The sequence below is a fragment of the Podarcis cretensis genome (assembly GCF_951804945.1).
Source record: "Podarcis cretensis genome assembly, chromosome: 5".
In the NCBI taxonomy this organism is placed as follows: domain Eukaryota; kingdom Metazoa; phylum Chordata; class Lepidosauria; order Squamata; family Lacertidae; genus Podarcis; species Podarcis cretensis.
The window spans coordinates 91,357,270-91,375,434 of NC_137174.1; the positions used below are offsets into that span (position 1 = coordinate 91,357,270).

At 46.9% G+C, this 18,165-nt stretch overlaps 1 protein-coding gene across 6 annotated transcripts in view; it reads left to right on the top strand.

Annotated features, from left to right (window-relative positions):
- Positions 1-18,165, top strand: part of KCNMB2 (potassium calcium-activated channel subfamily M regulatory beta subunit 2) — a 315,905-nt gene that overhangs the window by 269,132 nt on the left and 28,608 nt on the right. Inside the window, exon 1 of one of the 6 annotated variants that reach the window (XM_079978283.1) lies at positions 12,104-12,507. The exons of the other annotated variants lie outside the window; for them this stretch is intronic. The gene's annotated coding sequence lies outside the window, so the exon portion shown is untranslated. Of the gene's footprint in view, positions 1-12,103; positions 12,508-18,165 lie in introns of those variants that run through there. 6 annotated transcript variants of the gene reach the window in all.

Here is an 18,165-nt window from a genome sequence, read left to right on the forward strand (position 1 = left end):
GGGTGGGGAATAAGGATTTCCTAAGAAGTCTCAGGCATCTGTCAGGCCACACTATGTGTCTGGATCTCCACTTTGGGCTCAGTGCTTCACAGTGTCACGGTTCGGTCTACGGGTGATTGAAGTCCCAGCTGAGGACATCAGGACCGGGGGTAAGATGGCGGGGTGGGAGCAGGAACGAGAGTCCAGAAGCCAGGAGTCCGAGGATCAGGAAGCAAGGAGTCACAAAGTCAAGGGTCCGAGGATCAAGAGGCAGGGAGTCAGGAAGCCAATGTCCGGGGATCAGGAAGCAAGAAGCCAAACGCAGCAAGGCAGGAAATGTGTTGCTGTGGCAAAGAGCCGAAGGGAAATGCTGACCTTATATCCCTTCCCGGCTCTTGCCACCAGGTGCAGTGAGTTACCAAGCAGCCTCACCTGTGCGGCCGCACCTTGCCTCTCCAAAACAAACTTAGGAAGGCCCCAGTCCTGCAAAGCCCTACTGGTCACAGGGCCTGGCTCCTGCACACACACTCCTTACACACAGCCTCTGCTGGCCTGATTTGCATGATGACATTTTCTTCCAAACGAATGGACAGCAAGAGGTTTATCTCACACCTGAAATGACAACAAGTTAAAAAAGAGAAAAGAAACCTCTTTCGAGTTTCAAGAAAATGCTGATGACCGTTCTAGTGACAGGGGCTCATTTCTAGACTCATATTTGGCAGCTTGAGAAGCTGTCCTTGTGCCTCGATCCTGATGGTTGATGTCGCTCAGCAGTTGTTGGGTGGCAGCTGGTCTACGTGCCGTTCCCGGGCACAGCGAGCGAGCTGTTCTGATTGCTTGTCTCGCAGCTCTGGAGTGCTCACAGCAGCGTAACTGGCACAGACACACTGAGGAAGGTGCTGCGTCCTGAATGAATGGAGGTGCAGGAGTGCCTCGCTGGCTGGATCGTCACCTTGTCGTGGTGAGTGGGCTTGCACATTCCTATGACCCTTGTGAGCGAAGCCATCGGGAATCTCGTGCTCCCAGCAGGGTCACCCAAGGCGGTAAGGTCAAAGGGAAGGAGCTAGACAAAGAATGATCCAAGAAGTCCTCAACAGCAGAACAGGCAGATGATAACTAGTGGTGTGTTACAACAGCTGTGAGGGTGGATGAAGGCAACAGATAAGAATCTACCGGTCATCGTGACTACTCATGCCATCGGAACTGAGCCTTACTGTGGAGACTGTGCGTTGGTCAACATGCACTGATCTACAAACATAAAACAAATTCACGCACAGGCGTCTTCCAAAAACCCATCCCGAACCCCAAAAGTCCCATGGCGATTGGCAAATGGTAACGGGGGCAGGATCGTGAAATCTGGAAGCCCCTAGTCATGAACCGGCACATGGGTGGTGGATACAGATTCAGTCATTCTGAATCAGTTGAGCAGCTTGGCAGCTGTATCCATGACTGAGCAGACCTTTTTAGGATCCACTCCGCTCACCCCGAAAAGAGGGAGGGGCTAGAAAAGGTGCCCTAAACATAGTCTGCCTCCCTTTTTCCCTGACTGGATTACCATGCCCAGTGGGGTGACCACCCAGCGGTCGTAAAAAAGCAGAAGTGTCATGGCAATGGTGGTGGCGCTCAAATGGGTTGTGCTAAGGTCCTCCGAAATAATAACAATAATAGTCCCAACATCAATCCTACAGAAACAATGCAACTTTTTTAATCTTTGCTAATTCAGTTTGCAAGGACATATTGGTGGCTGCAATTTTTTAAATAATGATGATGATGATGATGATGATGTAGACACCCTACTGGATGTATGCAAGGAAAGCAGCAAGACCAGACCCTCCAAGTGTCCGTATTTTCCAGGGACATCCCTGATTTAGAGAAGCCATCCCAGTTGCTGATTTTATCCAGGAATGCCCCAGATTTCCTTAGGATGTTGCTATTTTCATTGGAGAAATGTTGGAGGGTATGGAGTTATATGATGCCCCCCCCCCAGCTGTCTGAAGGCAATCCTGTACAGTGGTACCTCGGGTTACATACACTTCAGATTACAGACGCTTCAGGTTACAGACTCAGCTAACCCAGAAATAGTACCTCGGGTTAAGAACTTTGCTTCAGGATGAGAACAGAAATCGTGCTTCGGCGGCGTGGCAGCAGCAAGAGGCCCCATTAGCTAAAGTGGTGCTTCAGATTAAGAACAGTTTCAGGTTAAGAATGGACCTCCAGAATGAATTAAGTATGAACCAGAGGTACCACTGTATAGGGAAGTTTTTCCATCATTTAATGCTTTATTATGCTTTTATATATGTTGGAAGCTGGCCAGAGTGGCTGGGGCAACCCAGTAAGTTGTGTGAGGTATAAACAGTAAAATTATCATTATGGAATGGGACGTCTCTATTTTCATCGGATAAATGTTGGAGGGTATGCTAGACTGGGGGTTAAACCAGCATTTGTCTTGGTGGTAGGTATGCATGTAAAGTTAATTACAAAGCCAAGGATCACCGAATGTGTGAAAGACCTTCTGTGAACCCTGGCAAAACAGCTTATCACTGGCTTTACAATCTCTATGCATATTCTATGTTGGTTTGCAGGAGATCAAGCAAGTAAGCTTCTGTCCTTGTTCCACCTCTAGCTGCCTTTTTGTGAATGAATGAGTGATTATCCCAGATCATGCCTCTCCACTATCTCCCAGCCGGGACTGTGCTTCAAGTCACAAGATAATCTCTCCCAGGTCCGCCCCTTCCTTTCTTCCTAAAATAACAAATAATTTCCACTCTAATGTCCTTGATGCCAAGTGTCTGAAATGGATATCGTTTGCACTGTGCATGGCTCAAAATCATACATATCACCGCTGAATGCCAAGTGGGAAAGATCGTGTTTTGTCAAATTTGTGGAGACAAAAGGAGGTGGAAGAATTGTTGAGCAGAAGTAAGACGTTTTGATGGGGCTGCTGTGTGAGGCTCAGAACACATTCAATTTGTGGGGGGGGGGGGGTCTCCTGTTTTGAGGAATGCGTCAATGTACCTGCACCATTGTTGCCAGTTTTTAGGCACCAAGCTAAGACATTTTGATTCCTTTTCCCTGTCTTGCTGGATGAGCATTTTAGGAATTTTGCATCGCACGTTATTCTTTAAATTTTTGGCTTTTTGTTGATCTTATCTGTATTTTGTCTATGAACATAAGAAAAGATTGGGCCATTGGTCTCATCCAGCAGACTCTTTTAATGTTTTTTTTTTATGATTGTTGGAAGCAAACCAATCAGAACAAATACACAATACGGACGGGCCATAGTCTAACCTCTGCTGCATAAGCTTTCTGCAAGCAAATCCTCAATAAACAGATCGTCTGAAGGAGCCCGCTGACCACACAACACCCCTTATAGGACTAGAATATTGGACAAACGTCCCACCTGCCCAACATGTGGGTCAGGCCCAATTATGTGAAAAACTAAGGCATTCTGAAGGCCAAGAATATGGATCCTGTCATCAACTTCCTTCACTTTTCTTTTTCTTCTTCTTGAAAATATACATTGAACGGGGGGGGGGGGGCAAATCTGGGGGACCTCATCAGCCAGCAATTTACTATGCCATTAGCACTGAACTGCTGCGTCTCAATGAGCAAAATGAAACCAAACAATAGTGACAATTAGGTAATAAACGAAGTAGCCCTGAAGCAACATGTGATGTTTTCTGTTTTCCATCATTCTCTTTCTCTCTCTTTATTTTTTTTTTTTTAATCATATTTCTGAGCATCTGCAACACAGAGGCACAACAGAGGCACATTTATATTTCAATGTGTCCACTGTGGACGGTGGCTGTTTCCCATTCATAAATTACACCACAGAATCGTAATTGCTGCCATGCTCATTCCCAGGCCGCTTTAAAGCTGGTCCAAGTGTTGGTTTGAAAAATCAAGTCATTCAAGTTCTCACTGTGTATTGGTTCTGCCTGTGCTTGTTTCTTGTGGCTGAAGGGAAAACTTAAAGAGGCAGTTTGATTATGATACGGAATGAAGTTTTTTATTGAAGCAGAATGAGATGGCAGAGTCCTGAGAGGACAGAATGGACTGTACCGCTTCAAACTGCAGCTAAAGGATCAAGTTTTCAAATGTTCTCCCATGGTGTTTTTTTAACTTGTACAGTCCATTCTATCACCTCAGGACTCTACCATATTATCCTGCTGCATGCATTTCTGCTTCTCTGGTAAACAACAGTTGATTTTATAAAGCAATTATGGGGGGGAAGCATCTTTTTCTCTCTCATATCTCCCTCCTGTTCATTTTCTTCCTCTGTGTATTGTTACTTGATGAGAAAAGACATGTATATAATGTTAGTAACACACCATCAGTAAAATGAGTTCTGTTATGTACTAAAGTTCTCACCCTGGGCCAGCAGGGGGATACTGCAGATAGTTCAGGTCCACATATGCAAATAAGGGATCGAAAGTGACATTCAGTGATTGGATAGTTACAGAAAATGGTTACTGTTGCATTCTAGTGGAGCTCTATATAAGCAGGCTGGCTGAACCCTTCAGTTCAGTTCTATTCTGGCCTGTGAATAAACAAGAGCTGTTTGAAGAATCGCTGTGTCGTCTGATATGTTCACCCACAACTTAACAAGTTCAACAGCCTGGATCTTCTGCTTTGGCCCCTAGAGACCCGAAAATGTAGAAGAGGAAGATGACTGGGTGCATTGCATCTAAAAACTACAGCTGAAACACCAGAAAAATATCCTAATTTGATTTTTTGTAAGGGGGGGGATCTCATTTTATATTTCCCTTATGTAAGTGTTTATAACATGTTCTAAGATGGCTGCTGGAAAATTAAACAGTATACGTTTTCTTTTTTTAAAGGAAAAACAGGTTGTAAAAAATACTAAACACTGAGTTGCATCCAATTTGTTTCAGCTTATGCAACAGGACTTCCTTTTCTTCTCCGTAACCCATGCCTGCCCCAAATTGCTGCGCAAAGTTCCCCAGTGTGATTGGCCCAAAACCTCTGCAAGCGCAAACAGGATGGTATTGGACTGGCCTGATAGCATTATAAGAACAAATCAGGGGCAGGGCCCCAGGCACACAATTTTTGAGGGGATGTGAAGCAGGCCATCCCTGCGTGGCCTGGCCCAGTGCTATTCTCTGCCATCCAAGTTCTGCGTTGGCCAGCCAGGCTCCCCTATGCACAGGCTGGCAGGCAGCTCAGCATGACCCCGCTTTGCTCTGGTGAGGGTGGGGTCGCTCTGGTGGCATCGGCAGTGAGGGCCAGGATGGGATGGACTGGTGTCTCCACCTCCCTCCCAGCACATGCCCGCCTGCCCCAGGCACCAGCAACCAATGCTATACCACTGGAACAAATTGTCATGAATGCACAATAAAAAGGACATCTGGAGTGGTCCCCAATGCTACCTGGAGATGCCATGGATTGAGGCTGAGACTGTCTGCATGTGAAACAACTGCTCTACCACTAACCTACTGACCTATTCCCATAATATGGCAAACAGGGATAGACAGAAAGAAAGATGATAAAGGATATTTCACCCAGAGACATTTGTGGGGTATAAAGACTCTTGAGTTCAGGTTCCGATGTTGTCTTATCCTTTGAATCTGGTGGAGGCATTTGACTTTTATGGAGGAAGGTTGTAACAGAACAGAAAACTGCCCCGTTTTTTACATGTGGCCCCGACCTTCCAAATCACCCAGAGAGCATGCAAGATGGTAAATACAGCATTCAACATGTCATGTCCTATGTCAATACAAACTCATTTCTAACTGGCAAGGCATGAAGAACTTTGTTGATGGAGAAAAAAAACACTTTGTTGTGAGGTGACAGGCAGAAGTGTCAATTATTGCTGTGTTGAGAGGGGCAGAGATTCCAGTTGAGTGCTGTTAGCCAGCCAGAGGAAGTGACCTCTGTTGCCACTGCAAAATGCGTCAAACAATAGCGGGGGGGGGGGAGTGCATGCCGAGGCCACATAACACCGGTCCTGAAAGACCTACATTGGCTCCCAGTACATTTTTGAGCACAATTCAAAGTGTTGGTGCTGACCTTTAAAGCCCAATACGGCCTTGGTCCAGTATACCTGAAGGAGCGTCTCCACCCCCATCATTCAGCCCAGACACTGAGGTCCAGCTCTGAGGGGCTTCTGGCGGTTCCCTCACTGCAAGAAATGAGGTTACAGGGAACCAGGCAGAAGGCCTTCTCGGTAGTGGCGCCCACCTTGTGGAACGCCCTCCCAGCAGATGCCAAGGAAATTAATAACTATCTGACTTTTAGAAGACATCTGAAGGCAGCCCTGTTTAGGGAGGCTTTTAATGTTTGATGTTTTATTGCATTTTTTATATTCTGTTGGGAGCTGCCCAGAGTGGCTTGGGAAACCCAGGCAGATGGGTGGAGCATATTATTATTATTATTATTATTATTATTATTATTATTATTATGCCATTGTAGGAAAAGCCTTGCTGGATCAAGGCAGGTAGCAGTAGCAGGACTACTAGTAGCTGGTAGGACTACTGGAGATATCATCCTTGGCCTCTTTTCTGCTGCATCCATCTAACTGAGTGGGATGCCTTTGTAGGCAAGTCAGAGTCTGGAAACTTAGGGTTTTGTGGTTCTTTTTTCTTCTGTTAATTTCTTCTGCTTGCTCTACCAGAGGGAGGGGCAAGAAGTGGTCCTCCAGCTGTGGTTGGACTCCAACTCCCATCATCCCTGACCACTGGTCACACTGACTGGAGCTGATGAGAGTTGGAGTTCAACCACAGCTAGAGAACCACAGGCTCCCCACCCCACTCTACAGTAAATGCCAACACTAGAATAGGGTTGCTGTTCTGCCACTACTTGGGCCACTGCAGAGGTTCGCAGGGGAAGTGCCATCCAAGTTCTTAAATGTTCCCAAAATGGTAGCTGTCATCTACTAATGCAGAAGCATTGCTTTCCGCAGCTGACCTTGCAACTGCTCCTCTTTTATCAAGATGAACTTTCTTTCCACCCCCACTGGCCCTATTCCTTATCATTGCTGACACTGTAGCATTTGCTCAAAGTTATGGCTGCAGACTTGAACAGAGTGCAGTCAGGACTGTCTTAAACATATGTGGTGCCGGGGTGCAAAGATCTGCCCGGTGCCCACCCCCTTAGGTTGCCCAGTCCCAGGCACACAGGAGGGCGGAGCCGGCCGGTCGTCTCAGCGTCTTACTGGCTCAATCGCCCCCAAACTCATGGCACAGAGCCACCCGCAGCAGAAGAGCCCATCACGGCACTCCAACCAATGGGGGGCTCTTCCCCGGACTCAACTCTTGGGGCCTGAGTTCTCAACCTGGCACCCCTGAGAGGCTGGCGCCTGGGTGCCCTGCACCCCTAGTGCCTATGGGTAAGATGGCCCTGAGTGCAGTGTTGGCAACGTAGCCTAATTCTTTGTGAGTTCCACTGAAATGCTCCCTTGAGCTCAATGGGCTCACTCCAAAGTGACTGCACACAGGCTTGTTGGTTTGGCTGGCTATTTTCTGGAAATAAAATGATTTTTGGCAGCTGGAAGGGCGTTGTCTTTTGAGCCTAGAAACACGAGATACTTGTGTGCTTGTGCGCAGCTTGCATTCCCTTCAATGAGACTTATGTAGGGTATCACTCATATATCAAGTCACTGGCAGGATTTGAAATATAAGCAGCGTATTATTGAAAGATTTAACAGTAATGGGTTTTGCACAATAAAAATATATGTGTTATAAAACAACTAATAAAAAGGAGCAAAAAGCAAACATCAGAAAAGGAGGAGTGGGAAGCCCAGAAGAAACTTTGTACGTCAAAAATATATGTATGATGATAAATGCTTTGAAATGTTTTTAAATAAAAATGATATGGGAAAGAGAGAGACTTATGTAAGAGACCTGCTTAATTCAAGGCCCAGGCAGAGGGTCTTCTCGGTAGTTGCGCTCGCCCTGTGTAACGCCCTCCCATCAGATGTCAGGGATGACTTTTAGAAGACATCTGAAGGCAGCACTGTTGAGGGAAGTTTTTAATGTTTGATGTTTTATCGTGTTTTTAATATTCTATTGGGAGCCGCCCAGAGTGGCTGGGGAAACCCAGCAAAAGACAGGAGTCTGCTGCTAACCATGGTGTCCCAACATTAATTCCTACTCCGTAATAAAGGGTTGGGCAATCTTTTAAGAGTCCAGGGGCCACATTCTCTCATGCAGCCTTCTGGAGGCCACCCAGCAACGGTGGTTGTGGCCCGAAGAAAGCAGGGGGTGGAGCAGCAGACTTGCCTTTATACAATAGGCTACATTCAAGCTATTCAAAGAGGGAGCCATTTTGAGTTCTGTTTTTGGGGGAGGGGAAGCCAAATGATAACAACAACCAGGGCCTTTTTTTAGCCGGATCTCAGTTCTGGCCCCTCTCAGCTGGGTGCCATTGCCTTCTAAGAGAATAATAATAATAATAATAATAATTTATTATTTGTACCCCACCCATCTGGCTGGGTCTCCCCAGCCACTCTGGGCGGCTTCCATAAAAACCAAAAATACACTAAAATATCTCAGATTAAAAACTTCCCTGAACAGGGCTGCCTTAAGATGTCTTCTGAATGTCAGGTAGTTATTTATTGCTTTGACATCTGCTGGAAGGGCGTTCCACAGGGCAGGCGCCACTACCGAGAAGGCCCTCTGCCTGGTTCCCTGTAGCTTTGCTTCTCGCAATGAAGGAACCGCCAGAAGGCCCTCGGCACTGGACCTCAGCGTCCAGGCAGAACGATGGAGGTGGAGACGCTCCTTCAGGTATACTGGGCCGAGGCCTTTTAGGGCTTTAAAGGTCAACACCAGCACTTTGAATTGTGCTCGGAAACGTACTGGGAGCCAATGTAGGTCTTTCAAGACCGGTGTTATGTGGTCTCGGCGGCCGCCCCCAGTCACCAGTCTAGCTGCCGCATTCTGGATTAGTTGTAGTTTCCGAGTCACCTTCAAAGGTAGCCCCACGTAGAGCGCATTGCAGTAGTCCAAGCGGGAGATAACCAGAGCATGCACCACTCTGGCGAGACAGTCCGCAGGCAGGTAGGGTCTCAGCCTGCATACCAGGTGGAGTTGGTAGACAGCTGCCCTGGATACAGAATTGACCTGCGCCTCCATGGACAGCTGTGAGTCCAAAATGACTCCCAGGCTGCGCACCTGGTCCTTCAGGGGCACAGTTACCCTATTCAGGACCAGGGATTCCTCCACACCTGCCCGCCCCCTGTCCCCCCAAAACAGTACTTCTGTCTTGTCAGGATTCAACCTCAATCCATTAGCCGCCAACCATCCTCCAACCACCTCCAGGCACTCACACAGGACCTTCACCGCCTTCACTGGTTCTGATTTGAAAGAGAGGTAGAGCTGGCTATCATCTGCATATTGATGGACACCCAGTCCAAACCCCCTGATGATCTCTCCCAGCGGCTTCATATAGATGTTAAAAAGCATGGGGGAGAGGACGGAACCTTGAGGCACCCCACAAGTGAGGGCCCAGGGGTCTGAACACTCATCCCCCACCACCACTTTCTGAACACGGCCCAGGAGGAAGGAGCGAAACCACTGTATAACAGTGCCCCCAGCTCCCAGCCCCTCTAGCCGGTCCAGAAGGATGTTATGGTCGATTGTATCAAAGGCCGCTGAGAGATCCAGCAGAACCAGGAAACAACTCTCACCTTTGTCCCTAGCTCACCGGAGATCATCAACCAGCGCGACCAAGGCAGTTTCAGTCCCATGATGAGGCCTGAATCCCAATTGGAAGGGATCCAAATGGTCCACATCCTCCAGGCGTGCCTGGAGTTGTTCAGCAACCACACGCTCAATCACCTTGCCCAAGAAAGGAAGATTTGAGACTGGGCGATAGTTGGCCATACTGGCCGGGTCTAAAGATGGTTTTTTAAGAAGCGGTTTAATGACCGCCTCTTTCAGCGGATCTGGGAATGTTCCCTCACAGAGGGAAGCATTCACCACCCCGCAGAGCCCATCGCCCAGCCCTTCCCGGCTTGCTTTTATTAGCCAGGATGGGCAAGGATCCAGGGGACAGGTGGTTGGTTTCACGCGTCCAAGCAGCCTGTCCACATCCTCGGGGGTAACGGATTGAAATTGATTCCATGCAACTTGACCAGACAGAGCTCTAGCACTCTCCCGCCCCGGCACTGCTCCCACGGTGGTGTCTAGCTCCTTCCGAATATGAGTGATTTTATCTGCAAAAAACTTTGCAAAATCATTGCAGGAGATCTTGGGGGCTTTACAAGGCCCCGGTGGTAAAGGTGGTTCCGTTAAATTACGAACCACCTGAAAGAGTCTCCTGCTACTATTTTCTGCAGATGCAATAGAGGCGGTGAAGAAAGTCTTCTTCGCCGTCGCTATCGCCACTTGGTAGGCTCGACGTTGAGCTCTAACCTGTGTCCGGTCAGATTCGGAGTGAGTTTTTTGCCACCGACGCTCTAGCCGTCTCAGCGATTGTTTCATCGCCCTCAGCTCCGAAGAAAACCACGGAGCTGTCCGGGCTCCATGCAATCGGAGAGGGCGCTTCGGAGCCAGACAGTCGATAACCCTGGTTAACTCCGCATTCCAGCGGGCCACCAGGGAATCAGCTGAAAGGCCATCAACATGGGATAAAGCATCCCCTACCACTCTCTGGAAACCATTTGGATCCATTAAGTGGCGGGGGCGGACCATCCGAATTGGTCCCACCTCCCTGCAGAGGGGAAGGGTCGCGGAGAAGTCCAGAACAAGAGAAGGCATTCATGGTGAGTTCTGGTTCCTCTTTTTCTAGAACAGTAACACTGGTTATAACACATCTCTATATGCTCTGCGCACAGAGACACATCTCTGTCCCCGACAAAATTCCCCTCAGTGAAGGCCAGACCACTTAGTATCAAGGGCACAGGGCAGGTTTGGCCCTCTCTGCTCCAGTTCTTAACTTTTCTCCCTAGGGTAACAAGCAATTTTCATTTATTTTATTTTATTTTATTTTATTTAACAAAATGCACACACCGTTGGATATGAATATTAATATGAATGGTTGCATTTGGGGACTCCACCGGGATGGGGCTAAACCCTCTCCCTGCCCCTGTTGAGTATCAAGCCAGCAAATATGCATGTCCTGTCCTGACTGGGTTGTATTTCTTGGTTACACTGAATTGTGACAGGATGTGGTTTTACATATGACCTTCATGCTGGGTCTGTCTAGCCTAGTGTTGACTATTCCAGGGGTGGGAACCCCTTTTGTTCAAACTAAGAGCCGCATTCCCTTCTGGACAACCTCCTTGTGGGTCACAAGCCAGAGGTAGGCAAAGTCAGAGGCAAAATGGGCAGAACAACAAATGTGTTTTTTCAACCCTGTACAGAAGCCTAGTTTCTGCACACACCCCTCTCTATCCTCCATCCAAGCAGGCAAGAAGCATTCTCAGAATTCAAGGACACATTCCAGCCAGGCAATAATAATAATAATAATAACAATAATAATAATAATAATAATAACAACAACAACAACAACAACAACAAATAATAATAATAATAATAATAATAACAACAACAACAACAAATAATAACAAATAATAATAAACAATAATTAATAATAATAATAATAATAATAATAATAATAATAATAATCTGCTTCCTCCCCCATGGCCGTAAATGAGCAGATCAAACGAAATGAATTCTTACCAGTTAGTTTCTTTAATAAACACAGCGAAGACAAAAGAAAGTGTCTACCCAGAATGGCGGTGCTCCCAATTAAGGCTCACACTCTCTCTGTCCCTATTAGTCTACGTCGCTCCTATGTTTGTAATCTGAGTTTATACTCTGTGCTTTCTGTTCTGACACTTTCTGAGCTCTTCTCGACCATGGGCTGGGCGGAGGAATGCTGTCCAGAGACTGTGAATCTGTTAACCCTCTCTCTTCCAGTGTTTCTTCTCCTAGCTTTTCCCCATCCAGTATTTCCCAGCTTCTGCTTTCTGAACTATGCCCCTCTGCAAACCACTGTTCCGAATCTATACTGTCTTCCTGCTCCTGGGAAGATTCAGGATAAGGGGGAGGGGGTGGCTCCCACCATTCATCCTCAGTGCAGCCCTCCTCAACACAGTCCCTGACATCTGGGGAGAGTCTCAAGAGTCAGAGGGAAAGACCTTGAAGCTCCCCGTCACTGGTCCATGTTGACTGGCAATGGCTCTCCAGGGTCCCAGAGGGGGATCCTTCCCATTTCATGCTATCTGATTATGTTTTTAGTAACAGCAAGAGGACCAAATGTGAGGTCTTCTTCATGTAAAGCATGTGCTCTGAGTGCTGGTCCTTTCCTATGCAGACAGAGAAGATAAAGAGGTCCAAACTGACTGAGCGAAGCAACCCAGGGGCTATAACACAGTTTACAAACTAGGAGCTTCTTTGGAGGAAATTTTCTGCAGATATTGGTCACTTTATCCTTCTTTGGCTGTGTGCAGATGTGAAAAAGTGGAGTCCTTTTAACAAGCAAATCTAATCTTTTCCATCTAACCTTGGAAGGAGAAAGCAATCACCCCAGAAAACCTGTGGAGCGACTCTCATTCGCTGAGTAATACACTAGTGAACTATCTAATGATCTCAAGATCTCTTTCTCCTAGCTGTGCATTGCGAAAGGCATCGATCATGCAGACATGTAAACAGGAAACTTCTGCAGCTAGGAATTGAGAGGCTGGGGTGGGTGGGAGTTAGCTGGTTTTATTTCTGTTTTATCTTGTTCGGCAAGCTTGCAGGTCTTTTGGTTTCACGTCCAGTAAGTTGGGTACATATGTTGAACTTTCCCTGGGTAGGGATATAATAGAGGAGATATAATAGAGGAGATATGATAGCCATCGTCAAATATCTAAAGGGCTGTCACATGGGAGATGGAGCAAGCTTGTTTTCTTATCCAGGCTAAACATACCCAGTTCCCTCAACCGTTCCTCATAAGACATAATCATCTTGGTTGCCCTCCTTTGCGCACATTGCAGCTTGGCAATATCCTTCTTAAATTGTGATGCCCAGAACTGGACATAGGACTCCAGTGTGATCTGACAAAGGCTGTGACTTCCCTTGTTCGGGAGACTATACTTCCGTTGATGCATCTTAGAACATTGCTGCTGCATCACACCATTGACTCATGTTAAGCTTGCGGTCTACTAAGACCCCTAGATCCTTTTCACTTATTTCAATTCTGTATCGTTTGTGGACTGAAAGTAACAATAGTGAATACCGATTCACATGGGATGGATACACGAACAGCCATTTCTTCTGTTTTTGTCAGTATTCTCTGACATCCCTACCTTGGGTACATATGCTTATGCAAAGGAAAGTGTGTGATAGATAGATGATAGATAGATAGATCATACTTTGGGGGGTAAAAGTTGAGATATGCACATATTGATAAAAGTGCTGTGAGTGGCAGCACAAGTGGTGGGTACTGTCACACACAAAAGCATTGTATATACACATACACACATATATATACAGCCACACCCCTAGGGAGAAATCGTAGCACCAAGGTATAGGACAAACTTTGCATACAGAAGGTCCCAGATTCATTCCTGGCAATCTGTGCTGCCAGCAGTAGACTCTGTGGTGGGGCAGAGCCACCCCTGGAACCCCCAATTTCAAGTGAATTCTTCTGATTTGTTTATTCATTTTTATCTGCAAAAACAAAACAAAACATTATACGGGTTGTAGAAAATGAATTGAAGAGCCATTCCACTGAGTAGTCTATTTGCGCTAACCCCCCCGGCCTGGTAGCCAGCCCGTAAATAAGGAGACACGACAATGATGTATGGGATTAAATTAGGCCACAGCTTTATTGATTTCAGATGTAGGAAACCTTGGCTTAGGCATTGCACGGCATCCCTCTCAGCCCCAGGTGGGTCTGAGGGTGCGCAGGACAGACAAGTGTTGTTGAGGGAGACTGTAAAATGAGAATTTACACAGCGTGCCCCGCCACTTCACCTGAGCTCGACCTTACACTGCTGCTCAGGGCCAGTGACTCCCGCAATCAACCCTTTAATGGGCCCTGCAAACACCTCCGCATGGGGGTGCATAATAATGCTACCCCCCACTCTGAAAATAGACTATAGGCCTAAAACTGCCAAGGTTGAGACAATTGCTACGGGGAAGGCAAAACCTGCAGAGCAGAAGAAATTCCTTTAGGGATCTGGGAAACAGCAACCATCATGTGATCGTAACAATGCCCACAAACCTAGAAAGGAAAAGGTTAGCCTGCAAGAAAAGCACATTAAAGTTAGATGGAGGGATGGTGGGTGACGCTTCAAAGACCGGCTGGAGGGGTGGTCGGCTGGAGCCTTCCCTACCTGGCCCCTGCTCCACCCACCCCCCAGCCAGCAGCCAATTGGCTAGCTGTGGAGGGGGTGGAGCAAATGCCAGCAAGCAAAAGGGGGTGTCACCTGGGCTAGGGAAGCCCACGGTGGGTCGCAAACCCCACCCACCGCTTTAATGGGTGAGCAGCAATTGTATATCTCTCCTGCCCAGACCGTGACAGCAAGAATATCCCACAGAAACTTCCTTAAAGACTGCGGACAGTGCAGATAACAGTTGGCTAGTCTTTATGTCATATAACATATGTGACAAGGCAATATGAAGTCTATTATAGTTCTCCCAATAGTAAGTCAATAGGAGTGAATCTTCCTTAAACCCAGGCATCTTTCCATAATTGATTTGCGGATCATAGCTTTGACACTGTAGAGTTCTAGCAGGAACACATTTCAGTTTCTCCCACCGTGACCTGGGTTAAAAGGACATCTCAGCAAGCAGAGCATTTTCAATGCAGCAGGGGCTTGGGGACCCATCCGTCAGAGGCCTGACAAGCAGCGCTGATGGGGAGAGTCCGGAAATTTCAGGTGTTTGCAGTTTGTTGGAAAGACATGTTGTGACTATTCCTGTTTCGTTGCACAGGTTGAACTTCAGCAGAGAAATTGCCAGATGCACCCTGGTATTTTTCTTGACGTATATAGCAATTGCAAGTCTGTGACATCACAACTGTGTGGGGAAAGCTTGTGGGGGTGTGAATGTAATTGCTGTTATTGCCTCCCGCCCCCTGCAGGCCCTGCGGCAGCTCTGCCGCCCGTGGATCGTTTGGTTCATCCCTCCTGCAACATATAGAAACAGGCTAGAGAGTTAATGATGCTAACTGAGAGCGACTGATAGGAAATAAACGCTAGCCGGTCTATCAGAGGCAGCACCATTGCCGCATGAACCTCAGTCTGCCCCGGTGACAGACAAATCGATCCATTTCCGGTTCTCTCAATTTCCCACTTCTTCGGTATTAAGTTCAGTTCTCGCACAGCCACGTGAAAATTCATCAGCGTTTCAATGCAAAATTATCCCAATACCAACAAATTCCATTGGCTTCCATTTAGATCTTACATAATCCCTGTTTTTAGATAGCTGCATGGGTTGCTAGTTCCATTCCAGGCCCAATTGGAGATGTTCACATTAGGGTTTAAATCCCTAAACGACTCATGCTGCGAATATCTGAACGACCGCTTCCTTCCAACAATCTTTTCTTGGAGACAGGAGCCTGAGGAAATGGTGGCAGAAATAGGAGGCTGAATGTAGACCAGAGTTGGGGAGTCTTTGGTCCTCTGGATGTTGTTGAATTCCACCTCCCAACATCCCTGATCATTGGCCATGCTGGCTGAGGCATGATGGGAATTGGAGTCCAACCACATCTGGAGGTTCAGAGGTTTCCCCTTCCCTGATATAGGCTCATTCTTTAGGCCCAGGGAACCCACAAACTTCTTCTTTGCTGGCCACAGAAGGCAGAAAACAAGGGAAGTAATCCTCCACAGCTGCCAGCATTTGACCCAGGAATTCTGGGAGCTCAACTGTGGCCATAACAACACCGTCACTCTCTCAAGCTGTCCATCTTTGGTCTTGAAGGGACAGCGAGAAGGTGCTCAGTGACGACCGTGTAGAATTTATACCATACTGCTCCGCTTAAGGCCTTTTCACTTAGATCCTTCAGCTCACAGAAGCACCGAGGAGAAGGTTGCATGCGCCCGACCTTTGGGTACGGCTGTGGTGATGTCATTAGTGTTACCATTTTACACAAGATTAGGCATGTAATTGCGTGTTAAATGGCGGAGGTGGCCGCGGCTCACCCTTGCTAATGAAGCAGGCAGCGTTAATGATGTCGCAGATGGACAGCTTGAAGGCACTGGGTGGGGGGGGTGAGACATAATGAAGCCCTTCTCCTTCATAAGGGACTCTCCCTGAGCATTTGCTGTCATTGTCCCTTACTTGGTCACCTTGCTGCAACATTGCATTGCTCTAAGTAGGAGCACAAGGCAATCTCTCATAGATACTAAACAACGTTCCAGAGAAACAATTTGGAGTGGGGATCCAAGAGTCATGGGAACTGCTTTTCCTCTGGAAACTCTATGCATATCAAACCAAAGCTAGTACTCCATCATCTTCAGAGCCTATACAGTTTAGGTCCAAGCTAGCTGAAAGACCGGTTTCCCTCATACAAAGCTGCCTGGGTTTTGAGATCTTCAGGTGAGGCCCTTCTCTCAATCCTGCCACCCTCGAAGGCATGCTAGTTGGGGGTGCAGAACAGGGCCTTCTTGGTGGCTGCTCCCAGACTTTGGAACTCCCTAGAGAAGTTAGATTGGCTTCCTCCTTGTTGTGCTTCCGCTGGCAGGTGAAGGCATTCTTATTCCAACGGGCTTTTGGGAACTGACCGATTTCAATGAAAGGATGCTTTTATTGTAATTATCTGTATGTTTTTAAATAGATTTTAGATAGAGATGGATAGATGATAGAGAAAGAAAGAAAGAAAGAAAGAAAGAAAGAAAGAAAGAAAGAAAGAAAGAAAGAAAGATGATAGATAGATGATAGATGATAGATAGATAGATGATAGATAGATAGATAGATGATAGATAGATAGATAGATAGATAGATAGATAGATGTAGGTAGGTAGGTAGTTTTAATGTTTATGTTTAATTGTTTAAAATTATTGTTTCTTCTATATTTTTAGCTGTTCTTCCTATTTTATTGAGCCTGTCAGGGGAAAAGGTGGTGAATAAACAAAAAAGATATAATAATACTAATAATCAGGCATGGCCTGATTTTCACATCCTCTGGAAAAAAAACCTTACAGTGCAGCACTTTGGATCTCAGCAGGACCTGCCATTTCAAATTCATCTGAAGCACAGCCTTCTCTAATACTGTAGTGCGGAGCCACCTCTCTCATCACAGACATGTGTCCTGGAATTATTCTGGGAACTCTTGGAGCCTTTGTTGTGAGGCCAGAGCTCTTTGTGATCATTCGCGCAGCCTGTGTGTGAACCTGTGAATAAGCCTAGACGGCGTGAAAGGAAACAGATCAGCTTTGGGAGACGGGGGTTGTTCGTGGAAATTGCTGGTTTGGTGGTGGAAGGACTCACAGAAGCCTCAGCTTCCAGAGGGGGTGGTTTTGCGCTTGGCAGACACCAAGTGGGAGGTTGTACAAGGTGCTGGGAGGGGAGGGGACATGAAAGGAAGCACAAAGCAGAGAGTGGGAGAGAGAGAGAGAGACTATTATGAGAAAAGAGGGGAGTGAGAGCAGAGTAGGGATAGGGATTACCATATTTTTTGCTCTATAAGACTCACTTTTTCCCTCCTAAAAAGTAAGGGGAAATGTGTGTGCATCTTATGGAGCAAATGCAGGCTGCGCAGCTATCCCAGAAGCCAGAACAGCAAGAGGGATTGCTGCTTTCACTGCGCAGCGATCCCTCTTGATGTTCTGGCTTCTGAGATTCAGAATATTTTTTTTCTTGTTTTCCTCCTCCAAAAACTAGGTGCATCTTGTGGTCTGGTGCTTCTTATAGAGCGAAAAATATAGTAATTGAAGCCAAGCCCAGGCAGAGGGGAAACGGTCCTTCTGTTGCTAAGATGGTGGTGATACCGCATACCAAACATAAGAAAGGTGTAGCTGGACCCGACCACAGTGCATCCAGTCCAGCAAGCCATTATCAATGGCAGCCAGCCTGATGCTTGTGAGTTGCTTACAAGCAGGGCATCATGAACAACACAATAGCCTGGTTGGCTTTACAGAGGACAGCCCTGTGTTTGAAGGGCTCTCAGGATGTCAGCCCTCTGTTTGAAGAACTTCTCTGTTTATAGTTGGGATGGCCACATCTTAGCCACCCTGGATCCCAGGCCCCATGGGGAAGGGAGTTATGGGCATAAGAAGGAGAATATTCC